Below are 21,244 nucleotides of genomic sequence, written 5' to 3' on the forward strand. Positions count from 1 at the left end.
CTGGTGGTCAGAAGGCCAAGCCCAGCAATTGAACTACGGACATTCCTAATGTAAGCCAAATATCTTTCTATCTATCTATCTATCTCTCTCTCAGATGGGATGTGGCAAGAAGGGATTAGATTTCAAAGTCCCGGTAAGTTCGTTGGATGTCATGGCATATATATAAACAAATTTTCAAGCTTTCCAGCTCTTCTTTATGTGTTTCTGTCAATAAATAAGATCTTGATGGAAGACAGTTGAATACTATATGACTGATTGTGTGATGTAATAGGAAGTGTTGAGGAAAAGTCAGCTACTTCAAAAGTCTCAAAAGTTCACTTGAGTATAGCCTCTTGGATTAAGAAGTGTACGGTCTACTCACTAAGCAATTACCCAAAACTGAAACACAGTAACTGAACCCATAGGGAAGGTAGTGCTGTCAGTGCACCTGCAGCCATTACTTAAGGTTCTTTGCAGCATGCCTTAGGCACCTAGGTGCAATTCCTTTCATTCCTTTTCCTATACCTCCATTCATATTTTCTTCTTCCATCTTAATTTTCCACCTTCTCCTAACGATTGTTGTATTAGTGCAACTCCAAGGTTTTCCGCCTGTTTCACCTTTCAAACCTTTTTACTGTCAATTGCTGGTTCAGCGCTGAATGCCCTCACAGGCCCAAGCACTTGGCCTTTGGCCTAAATTCTATTTTGCCACAGTCGCTGAATACTCATCCAATAGAAATTACCAATATCTCTGCTGGTGGGGCAGAATACTGAGGGCCACATTAGATCTCCTACTCCCTTCCACACCCTAACATCATGAACAAAAGGCCCGCATCAACTTAGGCCAGCTTAATCTAAACTGACTAAACGTCCAACGCTTGAGGTGGGGGCCGTGGTAGTGCTTCATAACTCAGTGTTATTGCCTTCCCAGGGCTACGGCCTTATGTTGCTTCATGTCCAAGCAACCAAGTTCTTTCCCTTTCGTGTTTTAGATTCAGTTATTTTGCAAGCTTTTATCATGGACTTAGTTTTTCACAGAATAAATTAACCTATATCCATAACGTCATACTTGAAACTATCTGATTATTTAGAAATTACAGTAAGAATTACTGTGGTATACAAAGGAAGCAGCTAAAATTAGTTTATGTTCATCATGTTGTATTAGTTTCGAGCTAACTCGCGGATTGTACGAAACGGTCCGCTTCGAACTTTTTAAAGTTATCTATATCAGCAACAAAATATTCATCCATGTCATTTTAAAAGCCTCCGAGCGTATTCCACAAATATGAAGAAAAATGAGACTGAAACTTCTGTTAATGTGATAAAGAGTAAGCGCACGTGTTTGGATGCACGAGGGCAGAGAGAGTGGAGAAGAAGAGAGATCTAAAATAACCCCACCCATAAGATTTCATAAAGCGTTGGGAAGACGGAGAAAGAGGGGATGATTGAGGATGGGAGGGGGGGGGGGAGGAGCGGGGAGAACCGAAAGGACAGCACATGCACTGACGTCATCAGCCGGAAAAATCACAGTCAATCAGAGATTCCTTAGTTCACAACGTTAAAGAATTAAAGAATGAGAGAGAGAGAGAGAGAGAGAGAGAGAGAGAGTACTTCTCCAAATTCCTAGAATCTATCAGCTCTGCCATTCAAGCTACAGCCGTTTCGACGGAAAGGTTAAATTGTCGTCCCAAAGATACATTCCGAGTCGTTGATGCAACGCCGAAGTTACACCACGTTATGCTTATTTACACAACGCCGCCGTCCACGTGCACGATGAGCCAGGATCAGTTAAAACGAGGGTAGTGCGTACGCTAAAGATACTTCGCGACATTTTCATATGCATACAGGACTCTAATTCATAGAATACTTAGAGATGGAAGTAGTATAAAATGTTACTCCACACTAGTCTCTTTGTGTCCGTATCAGTTTAATATGTATATATAAACGTGTGTATATATATATGTATATATGTGTATAAATAAAATTAGGTTATCTACTAATTGTTTGGTCCCGCCCTATTTATTTTAGTACGAAAACCTTAAGATTGACTGCAGAGGAATTCAATGATAAACCTGATGAGTAATCAACGGTAAGTGGATTCATAATTATCAAATGTTCATGAAAGGCACAGTAACTATCAATCTACCAACAACCACACAAGAAACTTCGTTTTAACAAAAATAACGAAATACAGATTCCATTTTTAAACACTCCTACTAACTATTTCAAGGCCCATAACACCCTCCTTTTTAATATAACTAATGAACTAGGCTTCTGATTAATGTGAAACCAAAACCACCAGAGTTTGAGACACCGACCTAATTAAGAAAAATGGATTCAAGCATCTACTCCGCATTATTGTCTTACTTTATATCGAGAAATGTCATCTCAATTTTGTGGGCATGGTGAGAACGGAAATTAAGACCTGGCAACTAGGCGCAGAATGACAGGTGTCGACCATGACGTATGGCCCGGTGACGTTTACACCTGCCACGTCCCCCTTTCTGTATGGTTATCATTACATCAGTACAAGAAATTATATATATATGCCTTTGATAGAGATAAGATGTCTTTATTTTTCAATACAGGTATGCAATCATTAGTGGGTTGAAGTTATGGAATGAAAAAGTGTTAGGTCTGGCAAGTTTAAATTAGTCGTATTATTTTATTATTCCCTGATTTCAATAACGTCGCGAAAGTAATTTTAGATAAAGTTTAATCGTGCTACATGTGAATTGATTATTGGTGAATATGATTGTTGAGGGTGCGCACATAATATGATCATTATAAATATTTAACATGGTGAGGATTGGATGGAGATGAAAGCATAGTAATACTTTATTAACAATAAGTGTATTGTACATAGATAGTAGTATAGTAGCTAACATTTTAATGAATAAAGTTACAAGACTGAAGTAGAATATATATATACATATGTAAATATATATATATATATATATATATATATATGTGTGTGTATGTATGTATATGTAATCTGTATTGTGGTATATATATGATATATATGTATATGTATGTGTGTATATATATGCATATATATAGTATATACATGTGTATGTATATATATTTATGTATGTATATATATATAATATATATAAAGAGAGAGAGAGAGAGAGAGAGAGAGAGAGAGAGAGAGAGAGAGAATCTGATAATGCATAATATTCAACTATACATGTCCGTGATGGTATGCCATTAAACATGACAACATGATGCAACCTATTCAATCCAATCTTCAGTTTATTGTTGTCTTGTTCCCTCTTGTAGTATGTTAAGAGTCGCAACACAAAAGCATTACGACAACCTTGTGGACAATGGTGAAGCATTCTAGACATGGCATAAAATGTCAATAGTAGGCAGTAAGCAAGGTGTCACCTGGAGCCCTTGTCAATGCCTGTATCTAACAGACGTGTACCTTCCCTAGCACGATCACCTCTCTGACTGCCATCCGAAATATTTATTTTTTGTCTTCTTTTTCGTAAGAATTACCTATTAATTAAATAATAAACACAAGTGAGGCTAAAAATGAGTTTATTCAAACATAATAACTAATCAGTATCTTTAGATTCCATTAAAGAACAGTATAGTTCACTACAACTTATATATTATTTGATAACCATACAGAAATGGGGCGGTGGCAGGTTTAAACGTCACTGGGCCATACGTCATGGTCGACACACGCCATTCTGCGCCTAGATGCCAGGTCTTAATTTCCGTTCTCACCATGCCCACAAAATTGAGATGACATTTCTCGATATAAAGTAAGACAATAATGCGGAGTAGATGCTTGAATCCATTTTTCTTAATTAGGTCGGTGTCTCAAACTCTGGTGGTTTCGGTTTCACATTAATCAGAAGCCTAGTTCATTAGTTATATTAAAAAACCAGGGTGTCATGGGCCTTGAAATAGTTAGTAGTCTCGCATAATACCTAATACCTGTAAATCAATTCAATGCGTTTCAAACCTCTTCATGCTGTTTTTCAAATATTTAATTTCAGTTACAGGTCTTTCAAATGTCTTAACATTTAGTCAAATTAAATGTTTCACATACTAAAGGAAATATTATCATTCAGTCTCTTTGCAATTATATAAAAAAAATTAGAACTGAGGACTTTGGCTCGATATTCAACCACCAATTACAAGAAAAATAAACCTCATAACTGAAGCGTTATTAAGGTTTCTACTAGATAAATATTCGGGTCTTTTTTATGCGATTCGATTTCTTTTCAATTCTCCTAATCGAGTGTTTTCTCGGGACTCATTTTGACCGATTCACGATCACACAAAACGCACAAGGCCTTCGACAAGTTCACAAACACTGATTTTTTGGGGAAGATTTTGAGCTCAGGGAATGTAACATAGTTAAACTTGAGTGAGCGTGAACTACTACGATCCATAAAGGTTACAACCGCTGCGGACAGGATTCGAACCTGTGCGGGCAGAGCCCAATGGATTTCAAGTCCATCTCCTTAACCACTCGGACACCGCAGCTATACAGATGCAAGGAAACCGTCCTCACCTTTGACAACAGCGGATATCTAACCCAGAGAAATGACCTGTTATTTACCATCAATCATAATCCCAATTATCTCCAACACACAAAATTATATATATATATATATATATTATATATCATATATATATTTATATATCTGTGTTTAATATATATATATATATAATATATATATATATATCTATATATATTATATATTTTTTATATATTTATATATATAATATAAATTAATATATATATTATATATTTAATACATAATATATATATAATTATAATAAATTAATATATATATATTATAACGTATATAATATTTATATATATATATATAATATATATGTGTGTGTGTGTGTGTGTGTGTGTGTGTGTGTGTGTGTGTGTGTGTGTGTGTGTGTAATATTTAAGAAAATGTAAATATTTACATATGCAAACATGAATGTATAATATATATATATATATATATATATATATATATATATATATATATATATATATATATATTATATATATATATATATATATATATATATATATATATAATATATATATATATATATACTTATAATTTGTGTTGGAAATAATTGGGATTATGATAGATGGTAAATAAGAGGTCATTTCATTGGGTTAGATATCCGCTGCTGTACAAGGTGAGGACAGTTTCTTTAGGTCTATATAGCTGCGGTGTCCGAGTGGTTAAGGAGATGGACTTGAAATCCATTGGGCTCTGCCCGCACAGGTTCGAATCCTGTCCGCAGCGGTTGCAACCTTTATGGATCCTACCTACCTTGACAACTGCCTGTTGATGGATCTGCAGTCTCAAACGGTTGTGTACTGTATGTTCGGCAGTACTGTCTCTGTATTATATATATATATGTGACTTCCAGGATCCATACTCTGTATGGATATATATATATATATATTTGTGACTTCCAAGATCCATACTCTGTATGGATCCTGGTGACTTCTAATACTATGTATCAGTCCTTCGTCAATGGCTTGGAAATAAATTCGAAACCAGTCAGGACCTACAACCCGCCTCTTATTTTTCATCTGTGGATATATATATATATATATATATATATATATATATATATATATATATCTACTTCTGTGTAGTGGATGGGTGCATGTACAAACTTTCTTACATAACAATATCAATGATGAAAAAATAATGTCTTTCCCATATAAGCATTTCACGGCAGAATGCACGATATTGAATCAACAGCAACTTACATCATTTCACAGCTTTTTGATTAAGCTCATTGCATAGCTTTTTTATTACTCTATAAGATACATTCAACTTGTGAATGGACTAACGAACAAAACTGACACAAAACCATGCCCAAGCACGCATCCAAGGAAGCTTAATTATTACTAATTCATAACATAATTCAGCATCCTGCTGTATAACAGGTGTCATTACGTACCTAAAAAAGAAACAACATGCAACAATCTAATTACACGATGAAATTAAAAATGCTATTTTCCATCTCGTGAAACAGCAAGACATTAAAAATATTATTATTTCCCATAGATTCACATCGGCCTATATGGATTTGGGAAACAGTCAGTTGCTAGATCGCGAAACATTAAACCATACCATTTCGGAATGAAAATTCACAAGGACCATAAAATTAATAGTGCTCATAATGCAAAATAGTTCATAACAAAACACTGTTAATCTTGTAGACTTCATAAAGTAATCAGACCCACGTAGCTAGATCTAACAATAAATTTGTGGATGAATATGATATGGACAATCCTATCCCCTTCGTTCTGTATCATAAAGCATATCTTAGTTTTACCAGACACTGGGCTGATTAACCGCTCTCCTAGGGCTGGCCCGAAAGATTTGATATTTTTACGTGGCTAGGAACCAATTGGTTACCTATCAATGGGACCTACTGCTTACTGTGGGATCCGAACCACATATACCGAGAAATGAGTTTTTAACCACTAGAAATACATTCCTCTGGTTCTACGCGACTATCGAATTGGTAGGCGAGTACGCAACCCACTCGTCCAACGAGGAACTTGTTCTGTATCATTAAATATAACAATTTAAAAATAAATCATATCTACTGTTCGTCTGGTAGAGACGTTAACGGACAGCAATGACAAATACATTTACAATTTTAAATTGCGATTTACTTTCCAATTTCGTTTATGCTTTAAAGGACGACAATTAATACCACCGATTAGTACATTACTTCTAAAGATCAATAAGGCTAATTGGGTGTGTAAGACGTTTGACTATTAACGTGAAAAGCAAGTCGGTGACTTTCTAATGTTATTAAAACGAACTGTACCAGACTAATATGATGTGCGCTGATTTGACTTGCTATTAGGAACTAACCAACTTCGTAAGGTTTAGTAATATGAATAAAGTTTTAGTTACATAAGGTATCACATTCTCCCCTTGAGGGAACCGTATAAACATGTCTTTAAAAACAATTTTAATTTACGAAAGGCTGTCAAGGATCAAAGCAAAAGTAAAAATAATTTAAAGAGATCTGTAATCGAAGGCACAATCTCTCTCTCTCTCTCTCTCTCTCTCTCTCTCTCTCTCCCCAACCAAGCCGGCAATGGCCAATATCTACAAAATCTTCCCATTCGGGTGAACGTGTATTCTGTTGACCCACCACTGCTTTGATGAATAGTCCGAAAGATACTAAAAGAAAAAAAATAAAATGGGAAAGAAAAATAGTAAAGCTAAAAATACAGATGGCGACAGGACGTAAAAGAAAACCATCTGACATGAGGTAAGTTATCCTAGGGCAAGAAAGCTTTCAAATACCTTCTGAGCGATAATAAATCCTCGCTTTTTCAACGAGAAGGTAAAAGGAAATGTGTATTAACCCAGTATGTATACTACACCTACGCGAACCTCAGCTCATTAGGACTCCGTGTTCAGTAGTAGCCCCTCCTGGTTCAAATGATTTAATACAGCCATTTCTATATATTTTTATTTATTCATAAACGATATTTTTTTTTATCCCCAAGGGGCTAGTAATCAACACGGCGTCCCACTGAGCTTCCCCCGTGTTTTTTTTTACCTTAGCGTGAAGGATCCAGGATGGAAAAACTAACTCAATTATGCTACAATTACATTCATTCTTTTGATTTTCGTGAATGCCAGGACTGGCAATAAGTAAACCAGTTCCCCCCCCCACCTCTCTCTCTCTCTCTCTCTCTCTCTCTCTCTCTCTCTCTCTCTCTCTCTGCTAGCCTTCTCATCCACTCCATGAACTGAACCGATTCTGTGGAAACAGCGCCTCAACAACCAAGGTCAGAGACGTCCTTACAGGGCACTTTCACTTGATGTTACCTTACTTTAAAAATACAAGCAAGTTTTATTTCCACACCCATATTCAACAAGAAACTTCAATTTACTGTCATAAGACACGGCACATACGTCTGGATGACTTTCCAACGGCAGATCAGGTAAGACATTCTGGAACAAGATCTGTGAGACTGACGTCGGTTCGTTTCCTGATAAGAAAGACCGTTGAGACAAGGGGTAATATAATAATAATAATTCACCTTGAATAACCTTCACGTGCTGGTTTCACTCACAATCTATTACAGTTAGGGTCAAAGATTATTGACAGCCGTCGATTAGATTACTTCGATTAGATTACTATCATACTCAGATGATAAGACTGACAAGAGTTGAAAGTAATTCCCAAAATATGTGCATATATACTAGCTGGCAACCCGCCATTGCTTTGGAAAAAACTGAAGAAATCAGAAATATTTTTCTACGCCTCCAAGTACTTGTTTGTTTGTATGGTGTTTTCACGTTGCATAGAACGAACCAGTGGTTATTCAGCAACGGGACCAACGGCTTTACGTGACTTTCGAACCACGTCGAGAGTGAATTTCTGTCACCAGAAATACATATCTCTCACCCCTCCCTCGAATGCCCGAGAATCGAACTAGTCGCCAACGAGGTGCCACGCTAACACCTTACCAACCACGCCACTGAGGGGGCCTCCTAGTACTGACTGTCCCTTTTATGCAAATATTACAATGCTGACTGTCCTACTTATACAGATGTTACTGTGGTGACTGTACCTTTCCTCCTGGTATTACCGTGGTGACTGTACCTCTTATCTAGAAATTGCTGTACTAACTGCCCCTTTTTCCTAAATATCACTTTGCTGACTGTCCTATTTATCCAGATGTTACTGTGGTGACTGGCCCTTTCATCCAGGTATGACTATACTGTCTGTCCCATTTATCCAGGTATTACTGTAGTGACTATCTCTTTTATCCAGGTATTACTTTGGTGCCTGTCCCTTCTATCCAGGCATTGCTGTAGTGACTGTCCCTTTTATCAAGGTATTACTGTAGTGACTATCTCTTTTATCCACGTATTACTGTAGTGCCTGTCCCATTTATCCAGATGTTACTGTGGTGACCGTCCTTTTTATCCCGGATTACTATAGGGATTGTTCCTCTTATCCAGTTATTATTGTGGTGAATGTCCCTTTCATCTAGCCATTATTGTGGCAACTGTCCAGTTTATCCAATTATTACTGTGCTGACTATCTCTTTTATACAAATATTACTGTGCTGACAGTCCCAATTATCCATGTATGACTGTGCTGACTGTCCCATTTACCCCAGTATTACTATCCTGAGTGTCACTTTTTCTAGACATTACTATGCTGACTGTCCATTTCATCCAAATATTGCTGTGGTGACTTTTCCCAGGTATTACGGTGGTGAATGTCCCTTTCATCCAGGCATTACTGTTCTGGCTGTCCTTTTTTATCCAGGTATTACTGTGCTGACAGTCTTTTTCATCCAAATATTGCTGTGGTGACTTTTCCATTTAACCAGGTATTACTGTGGTGACTGTCCCATTTATCCAAGTATTACTGTGCTAACTGTCCCTTTTATTCACGTGGTATTACTGTGGTGCCTGTTCTATTTATCCAGACATTAGTGTAATGCCTGTCACTTTTATCAAGGTATTACTGTGATGACTGTCCATTTTATCTAGTTATTACTGTGGTGACTCAATCTTATCCAGATATTACTGTGGTGACTGTCCCCCAGGTATTATGGTATTATATATATACTACTGTGCTGGCTGTCCTTTTATCCAGCCAATACTGTGTGACAGTCTATTTTATCCAGATATTACTGTGATGACTATCCCAGTTACCCCGTACTAAACCTAACTGAAACGTTCCCATTTAGCCTAGGCACACCCCCAATAAACCTAAACACAGCCCCATTAACATAAACACGCCCCTGCTAAGCCTAAACACATCCCCACTAAACCTAAACACACACACCCTGTATACCTAAAAACAAACGTTGATACACAATTATTAATCACAGGGAAAAAAGCATTTTCTATAACATTATTCTATGGTATCCGGTATATAACATTAGATATAATCTACATAAGTTACAAAGGGAAGGGGGAAAGGTGATAGGGGAAGGGAAGGGGAAGTGGGCATGGGTTTGAAACCCATCCTATTATCTAAGTTTGGTCAAATGATGGCCATAGGTCATGTTTTGTCTAGATCGGTCAAGCGGTTACCGCATAAGTTACCAAGGGAAGGAGGTATGGGTTTGAAACCTACCCTTTTATCTAAGTTGGGACAAATAATGGGCACATAAAGTTTGTCTAGTTCAGTTAAGCAGTTAACATACAAGTTACAAATGGAATGGGAAGAGGGTCCTACATAAGTTACAAACGGAAAGGGGAAGGGGTATGGGGTGCTGAAGCGGGTACAGGGTTAACGTACCCTCTTAACTAAGTTGGGTCAAATGATGGCCACGTGCCAAATTTTGTCTAGGGAAGGAGCAAGGAGGATGTAGAAAGGGAATGGGAAAGGGGTAAGGGTTGGTTGAAACCTAACCCTATTAATCTACGAGTTTTTTTTTTCCATTTTTAATTTTTTTTTTTTTTTTTTTTTTTTTTTTTTTTTTTTTTTTTTTTTTTTATTTTTTTTTTTTTTTTTTTCGGTCAAAAAAATAATAGCCACGTGCCCAGATCAAGCAGTTACCACATAGGTTACACAGGGAAGGGGGAAGGGAGAGGGGATGGGGGGAAGGGGTACAGGTTTGAAACCTATTCTATTACCTTTGTTGAGTAAATTGGTATCCCGTACCAAATTTTGCCTAGATAAGCGGTTACCACATAGCTACTAAGGGAAGGGGAAAGGGAAATCGTGGAAGGGGGATGTGGGAAGTGAGGGGGATGGTGAAAGGGGGAAGGGGGATGGTGGAAAGTGAAGGGGGATGGTGGAAAGGGAGATGGGGAAGGGGGAGCATTGGCGTGGGTGCGCATACACTCTTTCACATTTGCGTCTATGCTTTCGCTGATTCATTAGGCCACTATCCGTCTGTTGCCATACAGACTTTTCCTCAGACACTTCCCCAATTGATTGTGTATCTGAAACCCACAGACTATATGTCGTTTGATTGACACTATTTTGAAATAAACGAAACAAATTTTGAAATAAAAAAATTACAATGATGTGACATAAAATTCCGTAAATCAGTCCTTTTACTGGATATCAATTACATTTATTAGTAAATCGCCAGTTCTCTGTAAGATATTTAACCCTCTAATTGTGATATCATTGGTCTAAGCCTATATCCCTACGAAGTAAAATTGTAAATACCCTTGCATACGACAGGTTCGCAAAAATAATCAGTACAAATTCACATATACATTTGAGGTTAATAAAAAAAAAAAAAAGCGAACTGGATATTGGTACGGCAGCCGTACCCATATCGCGGTAGATATTGGTACGGCAGTGAATTGCGCATGCGCAAACCCTTGTTTACCGCCTCGCTCATATCGATATCAGTGGCAGCAAGAAAAATGACGACGCAACAGCATGAACCGCTGAGTAATACATTAGTTTTCGCCGAAAAATAGATGTTTTCAGGCTATAACGAGCTGAAAAAAGCCATAGACATCTATGAAGACTCAAACTTTCAAAAATTGTATATACGTAGGTCACGAACGATCGAATCGGGCCTGAAAAGAACTCCGAAGAGGAGATTCAAAGAGGATTATATATAAATATATACACTACCGTCGTACCTTTGGTGACTTTCTCGGCCCTTTATTCTGCCCGGCATCGGCAGTTGCAAAGGGCTGCCTTTATACACTACAATATTCTTTTAATTCACTTCATTGGGTATTGCAGCTGTCGGAGAAGACGATAGAATTTACCAGCTAGTGAAATGGCAAAATTATACAAAATTTCAGCACTATTCCAATAAAATTGGGATAGTTTTGTTTTTGTAGCACAAAAAAGCGGGACAAAATTCACAAAAGCAAAACAAAAAGGCGGGGGGACATTTTGCTAACTAAAAAAAGCGGGACTGTCCTGCCTAAAAGCCGAACTCTGGTCACGTAATACAGTATGATTAGCAAACTGGTAAACGGATACAGCTAACTGCCGTAACTACAGCAAGTCAAGAGCGCAATACGGCACCACTGACAGAATCTGCCGTACCCCCACCACACTATGTTATTTGTATGGCAGGAAGTCTGAAAGTGACGCATGCGCAATTCACTGCCGTACCAATATCTACCGCGATTGGGATACGGCTGCCGTACCAATATCCTGTGCCTAATAAAAACTTACTGATGCACTCTAAGTTATGAAAACTGTACTACTGAAGTTACTAAACTTATTGAATAAACAACATTACAACCAGGTTATATAAAAAAAATAACTACTCAATATAATAACACCTCATGAGGTTTCTTAAAACGGAAGATGAACGCAACAACACTCCCCAACCTGGTAACGATAGAATGAGTATGAAATATACTACGAAAATCCTATATACGATCTATCAGGACCTACACTAAGATAACCAATGGACGATTCAGTTGAATGTCACAAAATAAAGCCAATGGACGAATATGCAATATGACTGGATTGCTTAAGCGTGGAGTGGTATAAAGATCGAAATGGTTATGAATGAACTGGCCAAAGGCTTATAGCAGAGATAGCCAACACATATCCAAACTGGGGCAAAGGGTGTGGGGGTACCTCCGCGCTTTACCTCCCAAGAGATCAACACCATCTAAATTGCATCAGATTCAATAGATAACGCTAATACTACTAGGACTCCCTCAGGCTCACATTACCCTCCATGGCCTTTGGTGCAACTCAAGTTGTGTCTCAAGCCTTTCCCCAAACTTTCTTCTCAAAAACAGAAAAAGTTAAACCCCTGAGCAGTGAATACGGCTTCGTTTCCGTACACTTCCTTTTCAACCATTTATCTGCGAATTGTTTTCATCCGTCAAGCATGCCCAAACCGAGATCAAGATTATCCTTTCCATAACCCTTCGTCAGTCAGAAGTGTTGCCGAAACGTGGAATTGTGGCCTCCGGTGTGAAAGTTTTCATGCACAAGATGATCGGGTGCAGAAGTGGCGTTTTCACTTTACGGTCTGCCACACCAAGTGAGCAAAAAAATTTCCACACTCTTTTCAGGTGTTTATTGTGGTCACAGATATTATTTTCTTATATGATTCATTTACCTATATTCTCGGGTCATTTGCATATTTATATAAATGTTCATATAGTGATGATTGAATAAAGAACCATCAAAAAACGGTAATTTACGCCGAATTATGAAGCAGTAGAAGTCGATCGAACGATGCCTTGATCGACACATCGAATGCAGACGATAACTGAGTGACTGTAATGGAATATGGAATTTAGGCTTGAAGCCAAGCACTGGAATCCAAAGGATTATTCAGAGCTGATAACCGAGTGACAGCTTCAGATCCGTCTAATTAATAAGGTAATTAAAGCTACTTAATGTTATAATACATATAAAAAGTGCTTGTGATTAACTTGATACGGGATGTGATATTGCAAATGCATGGTATTTCTACAGAAGCAATCCGCGGTGGCCTAGACTAAAGTTTTTTATAAAGTGTTATTACAAATGCATTTCATCTTTACATCTATATAATAGTCTTATTATTTAATACTTTATCAAAAGGCTCAGGTAATGATAGATACTTGGGTTTTCCTGTTAACAAGTTTACGGGAAACCATTATTAGATTGTGAAGGAGAGCATATACTGTTTTATATACGTTAGACTTTACCAATGGTTGAATGAATATACGAGTAAAATTTCAGCGAATTTGGGAGTCAGCGACGTTGAAATGTTGCCGGCAACACTTAGCCCAGAGAGGGAGAAGGTAAGACATGCCAAACTCACTCCGGTGGAGGATCTACCATGACTCACGAGCTGTCTGTCGCCTGTCGGCTCTCTGGCTCATTTTTCAATAAACAAGGGCTTAGCCTTCATGTCGCGTAAACGGACGGTTTAAAAGCGTGGTAAATACGCCATAACTACATGAAATTGTCGTCTTCACACAATGTTTCAAAAATCATTCCTAACATGGTAAGTCACTGCTTATTACGATTTAATAATGATAGTAGCTACATCCTAAATAAGTTTATAAAAAGACGTTAAGTAGCCACGTAAACGTCAAGTGCCCCAGGGTGTACTCCACAGCTGATTTTACAAGTGCAGTTAAAACGTATTTAGAGTTTACTATACTCTGTTTTTCCATCTGTCCGCCCACCTGTGGTGTTTGCGTATGGTAACACTGCTTCCCGGGCTTTAGATAGTTACGCTATGTGTAAGTTTTAGGTAAATAGGGCTAAAAGGATATCTGGGTGTACATTTGCAACTGAAAAGTGTTTTAATGATTTACTGTATGCGAATTACACCGTTAATATTCGAAATAGGATATTGTTATTATTGTTGAATATAAGCTGAATGTAACTATCTAAACCCCGGGACGCAGTGTTACCATACGCAAACACCACAGGCGGATGGACAGATGGAAAAAAAACGAGTATAGTCAATAGGATACAGAGGTTGGGGAATTTCAACTTATAAAGAAACATGCATTGTTCTGGAGCAGTATACGGGCAGAATTCCGACTAGCAAAGGCAAAACACAATACTTACAAATTGTACATGCACACAGTACACCTCCTACATTGTAAATGAATGCGATCTCATTATTTTTGTAACTGCGATTTTTCCCCTTAGGCCTAGTAGCCCCTTTGAAAGATGCTTTTCATACCGTACCCTATACATCTTCGGCTCCGGCCCATCTTAGTTCATGACATAGGCCTACACAATACTACACAACTTACTGCTAAATTAAGTTAAACGTTGTGGCCGGTTTCCGACTTTCCAAAGCTATGCATCCGTCATTTAGGGAAGTGTTCTTGTTATTGCGCAGATAGCTTTTTATACGCATGCTCGTGTATTTTGTCGGATCCGATAATAGAGAAAAAGATTAATTAGATTACAACTTATAAGGTAACAATTACCTGCCACTCCTGCCCCCTTACCCAGTACGGTAAAATTGTGACCAGTAAACACCCCTTTACGTTAGTAACACAAAGCTCCCGCAATAACACTGACTGTTGGATACATAGCTTTGAAAAGTCGGAAACCGGATGTCGGTTTCATAGCCACGGCGCAAGTTAAAAGCAGCACCAAAATAAGTTCAAGCAAAGGAACCAAAACCACACAGGCGTACGGGACATCTATGGCACATAAGGTATACAAAGCAAGAACCAAAACCACATACTAGGCTTAAGGGACATCTATGGCACATAAGGTATACAAAGCAAGAACCAACACCACATACTAGGCTTACGGGACATCTATAGCACATACGGTATACAAAGCAAGGACCAAAACCACATATACTAGGCTTACGGGACATCTATGGCACATAAGGTATACAAAGCAAGAACCAAAACCACATACTAGGCTTACGGGACATCTATGGCACATAAGGTATACAAAGCAAGAACCAACACCACATACTAGGCTTACGGGACATCTATGGCACATAAGGTATACAAAGCAAAAACCTGTCGACCAAACAACACCGACTGAGGAGCAGAGGTCCCAAAATCAAACATATACCCAAAATTAAATGCTCAATACGCCACTGAAATCGCTGGACAATGCAAACAATCTCACCTTGTGACGGCTTCCTTCACGAACATGCCGGTTTATCGTTGTTTTCTTAGACGGACCTATTATTCGAACGATTCTTGAGTCAGACGTCCATAATACCGCGTAAAACGTTTAAACTTCAAATAAAATCGAAAAAACAAATCACTTTCACTGATCAAATAATAATACTGCCGCGATTGACCGACCTCGTACACCAGCATGTCTCCCACGTGTCAGGAGTAGATGTTTAATGAACACTTGGAACTATGGAACAACTTTAGAAGGCAGTCCTTGCATTCGATGATGATTGAATCATCTTATTAAAAGGTTTTAAATGTATTTTATTTACTTTTAGGTGTATTTTATGTATTTGTTTCGTGATATGAACGCAGTTATATTTTGGATTAAATAAACTAGACATTAGATAGGAATCTTAATATAAAAGTAGGAGCATCGGTCAATATTTATTTCATTAACAAACGTCTGCTGGTCTTCAGGATAAGCTGCTCCTACGATCAGCTTTATTTATTTTATATTTTTCCAGGTAACAGGAGTTATTCCGACAGTAATTAACATAGCAGGAGACCTTCCTTATTTATTCTTTAAGGTAACCAAAATTAATAGGTGGTATTGATTGTTTGTTTTAATTTTCTCTGAATATTTCATATATTTTGTGGCCTTACGTTTTCGAAGGAATGAGAAAACGTCACATTCATTTTTTTTAATTAGGCCGTTCAGACTATACAGAGGATAATATTTATAATATCGCCAATTTTTACGTGCATTTACTAGCCGTAAATTTACGAAAGCTCTTCGGACTATTTTTTTTTTTTTTTTCTTTTAAGATTTCCAACATTACAGAGTGATTTAAGGTCGGGTGATGACGTCATCTCACGTGGTGACGCGGCAGATTGTTCTAATGGCCACACCTCGTTCATTTTAGTCGTTCGCTTTGTTGTTGATTTCTAATAAAGGGTAAATATCTGGAGATGCTGTATGTATAACAGTGCTACATAGTTCCGTGCAGACTGCAGATGCTCGCGGCCATCTTGATAGGTTTAGTGAATGTTTAGTGAGTGTTTAGGGTTTAGTGATATTTAGTGAGTAAGTTGCTTAATGAATGTTTAGTGAGTGTTTACAGTTTAGTAAGTATTCTGTGAATGTTTATGAGTAGTTTGGTGAGTATTTAGGGTTTAGTGAATGTTAGTGTTCAGTGAATGTTTTGAGAGTGTTAGTGAATGTTCAGTGAGTGTTTAGGGTTTAGTGAAAGATTTGTAAATGTCAGTATTTAATTAATGTTTACTAGGGTTCAGTGAGTATTTAGTGTTTAATGATTGTTTAGGATTTAGTGAGTGTTTAGTGTATGGTGAGTGCTTAGTGAATGTTTAGTGGGTGTTTAGTATATAGTGAGTGCTTAGTGAATGTTTAGTGTATATGGGTGCTTAATGAATGTTTAGTGAGTGTTTAATGCTTGAATGTTTAGGATTAAGGAGTGCTTAGTGAATGTTTAGTGAATAGGGTATAGGGGGTCTTTAGTGAATATTTAGTGAGCGTTTAGTGTTTTATGAGTGTTTAGTGAGTGATTAGTGTATTGGGTGCCTAGTGAGTGTTGAGCATTCAGTGAGTGCATAGTCTTATCGAGTGATACGGTAGAGTAAGTGTGAGTGTTTAGTAAGTTAGTGTTTAACGATTGTACATTACTGTTTAGATAGTGCTTAGTGACTGCATGCAAAGAAAGTTCTGTAATTTGCAGGAACCACTTATGCTAGACATTGCTTAAATGCAAGAGCAGATGCTTAGGCCTCCACCAGAACGGTAGTAGTGTTAAGCTCAACCTGTTTTTGGCAAGGTAAGTTTTCTCTGTGAAATTGGGTCAAGTATTGTTATCGACGCTCTTTGGAGTGTCTACGTCATCTTGGTTTATTTGTGGTGGTATTTATTGCATCCAATATCGCTGATTGATTCTGCAACAGTTTGGGGATCATTTTGTGATTATTATCATAAGTTTAACGACTAGTCTGTGACTATATACGCATGTTTATTATTTCATTTATCTTTATAAATGCTTGTTTACAAACTTATCGGGTATAAATGGAACCTATGCCAGCTACATGGTTAGCAGGTCAGAGTATCTTCAGCCATTTGTAACGTTTTAGGGCTAGGCCTAGTACTACCATATTCTTACACCGTTTAACACTGATCCGTTATCATCGTTCACTCAGCATTACCTAGATATCTCATTTCGTTGCATGCTCCAGCTTTGTTGCGGCGCATGCTACTAACACCTGACTACTAGAGTCTCTTGCAAACTTTCAAACACTGATTTGGGGATGAGTTTGCAAGCTCTATGCCCATAGTGGGTGAAGGGACCCTAGGCCTATGTTAATTCCCATGTGCCATGTTCTCAGTGCAACTGGAACTGTGGAGGTGCTTATAATTGCTTAAGGAAACTTATGGAGACGCAGACACACACACACACACACACACACACACACACACACACATATATATATATATATATATATATATATATATATATATATATATATATATATATATATATATATGTATGTATGTATGTATGTGTGTGTGTGTTCATTGTCTCATTGCCCATTTTGAACTACAAAGTCATACTTGTTATGTATAAGTGACATTCCTAAGTGTTTTAATCAGGCTACCAATTCTTACCATGTTTTTTGTATGGCTGCCCCTTTAATTTTTGCGTTTCTAGATGAGTCTTCAACCTTAAAATTTATAGAAAATTGGTAATAGATGCGGTAAAGCACTTTCCTTACTGCTTTCAATGTATTATGGCATTAAACTACTGGCACTTCACTATATATCCTTCGTGACTGTATGAGGTGTGTATGAACATAAGAGTAAAAATTAATTGATTTTTGTTCATTGGACAATTACATAGACGGTTGAGATATAACTGACATTTTAATGGTCTCACAGTGTGTTAATTTATAACGTTCCGAGCTACAGCGAGTGCTAGGTCTAGGCGCACGACTCCACGTGTTTGCCAGACGTGTGTTTATAATTAGGCAAAGGTTGCTGACCATCACAACTTACTTATTAACCTCCAATTACGGAATGTTACGAGACGTAACTTGGCTTTTTATAAATATCACTCCATTTCTGAAGTAGATATGGTCAGGTAGCTATGAACATTTTGGATGACTATGTTTAATGACAAAATAGTAACTACATCATGCGCCTAGTTTTAATTTGGTGAAGGGTCGTGAATGATTGAATATATATATTATATATATATATATATATATATATATATATATATATATATATGTATAGTATATATATATATTATTATGTATGTATGTATGCATGTATGTATATAATGAAATCCTCGACATGTCCGTTTTTAAGTTGACAGGACACCTTTTTCAAATAATTAAGATTTTGCTGGCGTTTTCTTTCATCTCACGTTCCATCTTCTCCTAACAATTGGTTCATAATTCAACTGCGAGGTTTTCTTCCTGTTACACCTTTCCAACTTTTACTCTGTCAATTTCCGTTCCAGCGCTGAATGACCTCATAGGTCTCAGCACTTGGCCTTTGACGTGAACTCTTTATTCCAGCTCTATTTATTTGTTCCGGTATCCATTCTGACGGTGTTCGTCACATATCTGTGCGACAATTTTTGGAAGTTTAATGAATATCATCCAGCATATTCTTTCTGAAGCACGATGAAGACGAAATGTAAAGGACATTGAACAAAAATATATTACAATAAAATCACTTCATAAAATAAAAGCCATGAAGAAGAATCAATAGGAATAAAGTTCCCAAACAGGAATTAGTGCAGAACAGAAAGGAATTCCGAGTTATTGGAAGAGAGAGAGAGAGAGAGTAATAAATCAGGTATCCCTTTGATCAAGACATAACGCACGGTTCAGAAGTTTCCCAATATTTCGGGAGTAAGACCTCCACCTTAAGTCCTAAAAGATCTCTCTCTCTCTCTCTCTCTCAAACTCTCTCTCTCTCTCTCTCTCTCTCTCTCTCTCTCTCTCTCTCTCTCTCTCAGAGATCTAAGTTTGCTGTTTTTCCAAAAGTCCGCTTATTTAGACAACGTCTTAAAAGGTTAGTTTCCTAATATGAGAAAAAATGTTAAATTAGGTGTTCCGTTTCAGTTATTGGCGTTACCTACTCCCACGTAGTGTTTATATGTAGTGTATATATGAACAAGCACACGAAGTAAATTCACTGTACAGAATTTAGGCCAAAGGCCAAGCACTGGGGCCTATAAGGTTATTCAGCGCTGAAATGGAAACTGACAGTAAGGGGTTTGAGAAGTGTAACAGGAATATAACCTTGCAGTTGCACTATGAATAAATTGTTAGGAGAGGGTTGAGGAGAGTAAGATGAAAGAAAGAGAATATGAATGAAGGTACAGTAAAAGGAACGAAAAGGGTTCCAGCTAGAGGCCTTAAGTAATGCCTACAATGCACCGCATGAGGTCCACTGACGGCACTAACCCTCTACGGGGAATTCATATAAATTCAACGAAGTAAAGTCATTAAAATTGCGCAATATTTTGAAGCTCTATATTTCAAATATCGTATCAAATACGAAGCGCTTCTTTCCAGTACAACGAAATTTGTTACTACCCATTATCTGTTTTAACTGTTCGTCCTGAGTTGTGAAGAAGGAACTGTTTTACTCAGAAATGAACTACATGGCCTCGTTTACCATTTCCTCCACTCAAAGTAGCCAGGTCTTTAACCTTCCTATGTATTTGTGTGTGTGTGAGAGAGAGAGAGAGAGGGGTGGGGAGGAGTGAGAGAAATATAGTCTAGGAGTGACTAATCAGAAATTCATGACTTTAAGCATCTTTTTAACTTGATACAGAGCCTTTTGTACCTTTTGTATTTGTGAGTTAATTAAAGTAGTGCTTCAGTTTTTTTTCTGATCATTTCCTTTTATATCAAGCACAATATTTCGTTATATATAACACTGAACCTTGCAATAATACTTTTTTTACCGTCTTTGGATACAATAATTCATTTTAATCTATCCACTGTCTTCCCTTAGGGCGAATGCAGCTCAGAAATTTATCAAAGTTATTTAATCGATTCATTTCTTCCGTAAACTTCAGTGTTAAGAATTCTTTGAAAATGGCGTACAAGAGCTTTAGTTTAATCATTTCACACAAAGTGATTTTATTATTTTTCGACAGACTGACAGATTGGCTTTTCTACTCGTTTGTAACCATGTGAAACCATCTCACTCTCTCCATCCGTCTTTTTTTTTTTTTTTTTTATCAAATGATAAATGGTAAAGCTTACCTTCAGCTCTCTTTTGTTGTATTAGATTAAATTGGTCTTCTGGAACATCGTAGATTATGTAGGCTTCATTTCAGAAATTCAAACTCGAGCTATAATAATAAAACTAAAGTTCGAGGGTTTGTGAGTAATTCACGATAACTTTCTACCCATAGTCTTTGAACGTGTCCACGTAATATCTCCAGAATGTTTGAGAATTATACCCGAATCCTCGAACTTGTGGTCGTACAGTATTTCACAAGATGTGTCGATATAGGTAGAATCTCAGAACTACTGTCTCGCACTGTATTCAATACAACAAAATCACAAGTTTGAACACTTTCGAGCCGTATCTTAGAATAAAGGGACGTAAACTCTTCAAACTGTTTGTTAATGATACTCGAATCCTCGAACTTGTCGTATTATAGCATTTCACACGAAGTATCACGTATTAT

The 21,244-nt window shown here is 37.3% G+C and overlaps 2 non-coding genes across 2 annotated transcripts; one reads left to right on the forward strand and one right to left on the reverse strand.

Annotated features, from left to right (window-relative positions):
- Positions 1-4,403: 4,403 nt before the first annotated feature.
- On the reverse strand, positions 4,404-4,485 carry Trnas-uga (transfer RNA serine (anticodon UGA)). The gene has a single exon. It is a non-coding gene; the product is annotated as a tRNA-Ser (tRNA).
- A 694-nt stretch (positions 4,486-5,179) lies between these two features.
- Positions 5,180-5,261, forward strand: Trnas-uga (transfer RNA serine (anticodon UGA)). Its single transcript has one exon. It is a non-coding gene; the product is annotated as a tRNA-Ser (tRNA).
- The last annotated feature ends 15,983 nt before the right edge of the window (positions 5,262-21,244 follow it).

Source organism: Macrobrachium nipponense, chromosome 23 (genome assembly GCF_015104395.2).
Source record: "Macrobrachium nipponense isolate FS-2020 chromosome 23, ASM1510439v2, whole genome shotgun sequence".
NCBI lineage: Eukaryota > Metazoa > Arthropoda > Malacostraca > Decapoda > Palaemonidae > Macrobrachium > Macrobrachium nipponense.